This window comes from Arachis ipaensis, chromosome B3 (assembly GCF_059453495.1).
Source record: "Arachis ipaensis isolate K30076 ecotype BB chromosome B3, ASM5945349v1, whole genome shotgun sequence".
NCBI classification, from domain to species: domain Eukaryota; kingdom Viridiplantae; phylum Streptophyta; class Magnoliopsida; order Fabales; family Fabaceae; genus Arachis; species Arachis ipaensis.
This window is the reverse complement of record NC_142438.1, coordinates 112,273,512-112,275,821: the sequence shown is the minus strand read 5'-3', so window position 1 is coordinate 112,275,821 and position 2,310 is coordinate 112,273,512. Positions and strand designations below refer to the sequence as shown.

General features: G+C 39.8%; 1 non-coding gene across 1 annotated transcript; it reads left to right on the top strand.

The window, feature by feature from the left end:
- The first annotated feature begins 1,717 nt into the window (after nt 1-1,717).
- LOC148572066 (small nucleolar RNA R71) lies at nt 1,718-1,825 on the top strand. Its single transcript, XR_015908720.1, has one exon. It is a non-coding gene; the product is annotated as a small nucleolar RNA R71 (small nucleolar RNA).
- Nucleotides 1,826-2,310: the final 485 nt, after the last annotated feature.

The window sequence follows — 2,310 nt, the reverse complement described above, 5'->3', positions numbered from 1 at the left end:
ATTCAATTACAAAGAAAAGGAAAACTAGCTAAAAGTGAAAGTAAAAGTCTAAGGTCCCCATCAGGGGCTGGATTCCCCTTCAATACCCCCCTTTCAAATGCAGAACTAAGGCCTTTAAATAGGCTCCCTGAATTACAAAATGAAAATGAAATTCAAAGCAAATTACAATCAAATGAAAATAAACTATTCTAGATGATTCTTGTGGCCTTGATTTGGTGTTGTTGATGGGCCTTGCTTGCTTGAAGGGCTGAGTGACATAATTGATCCAAAAAGGATAATGATCCATTAAACTACACTCAAATGTTGCACCCCCTTTCTTGAGTCGTCACTTTGTTCTCTTGTCAACCTTGCCAATTTGATGCCAAATATAGACTATTATACCTCGTTGGAAAGCTATGGATGTCAGCTTTCTAACGCAACTGGAAGCACCTCAATTGGATCTCTACAACTCGAGTTATACTCCATGGAAGGTGAAGAGGTCAGCTGGCCTGATTGCATGTTGGTACTATGCTCTTCTATGCACATTACGGGGCTGTTTTCTCCCTCAATTTTTAGTATCCACCATGCATGCCATATATGCTTGGAAAGCTCTAGATGTCTTCTTTCCAATGCATTTTGAATCACCTCATTTGGAGTTTTGTAGCTCAAGTTATTTATGTTTGAAGAAGGCATGGTCAAGCTGTTCCATATAACACGTTTAAGCTTCAGTTTAAGGTTAAACTGAAGCTTAAACGTGGATAAAGGAAGGGCAGCCCTGGAGGTCGAACACGTTTAACCTCCAGTTTGAGGTCAAACTGGAGGTTAAATGTGGAAGCTTAGAATGGTAGCCCTGGAGGTGTCGAACACGTTTAACCTCCAGTTTGAGGTCAAACTGGAGGTTAAACGTGGAACTCCTTCCTGAGTGGCATTGTCATTCTGGCGTTTAACCTCCAGTTTGAGGTCAAACTGGAGGTTAAACGTGGAATGCTTCTTTGGTGAGACTTTTCATTATGGCGTTTAACCTCCAGTTTGAGGTCAAACTGGAGGTTAAACTTCAATTCCAGCATTTCTTAGCCTTCATGATTTTTGGCGTTTAAGCTCCAGTTTAGGCTTAAACTGGAACTTAAACTCCACATGTGATATTCAAGCTTCCTTTATTGATTTTGTTGCTTCCTTGCCTAGCCTCTTCTTCCCTGAAATCATCCAAACAGTTGCATCAAAGTCTTGCTAAAATTCATGAGAATTCTTCCATTCATAGCATTCAAGGAATATAACTAAAAACTCATGGAATTTGCATAAAAATCTTCATGTTTGAATGATTTAAGACAAGCATGACTATTTGGCCCAAATGATTACTTAAGGCTCAAGAAAATGCATAAAACAACTAAAAATAAAAGAAAAAGGCTAGTGAAACTAGCCTAAGATGCCTTGGCATCACTTGCAATACATTCAGACTCTGAGAAATCATATTGACTTGCTGAGTCAATATTTTGTTCTGAGCCAATATGGCATTCAGAGTATCAATTTCAAGAACTCCCTTCCTCTGATGCGTCCCATTACTCACAGGATTCCTTTCAGAAGTGTACATGAACTGGTTATTTACAACCATGTCAATGAGTTCCTGAGCTTCTACAGGTGTTTTCTTTAGGTGAATGGATCTACCTGCAGAATGGTCCAATGACATCTTTGACAATTCAGACAGACCATCATAGAATATATCAAGGATGGTCCATTCTGAAAGCATCTCAGAAGGACACTTTTTGGTCAGTTGCTTGTATCTCTCCCAAGCTTCATAGAGGGATTCACCTTCTTTCTGTTTGAAGGTTTGAACATCCACTCTAAGTTTGCTAAGCTTTTGAGGAGGAAAGAACTTGGCTAAGAAAGTCGTGACCAGCTTATCCCAAGAGTTCAGGTTATCTTTAGGTTGAGAGTCCAACCATATTCTAGCCCTGTCTCTTACAGCAAACGGGAAAAGCATAAGCCTGTAGACCTCGGGATCAACCCCATTGGTCTTAACAGTATCACAGATTTGCAAGAATTCAGTTAAGAACTGAAAAGGATCTTCTGATGGAAGTCCATGAAACTTGCAGTTTTGTTGCATCAGAGAAACTAATTGAGGCTTTAGCTCAAAATTGTTTGCTCCAATTGTAGGGATTGAGATGCTTCTTCCATGTAAGTTGGAATTTGGTGCAGTAAAGTCACCAAGCATCTTCCTTGCACCTCCACCATTGTTATTGGTTTCGGCCATCTCAACTTCTTTTTCGAAAATTTCAGTAAAGTCCTCTTCAGAGTGTTGTGTTTTAGCTTCTCTTAGCTTCCTCTTCAGAGTCC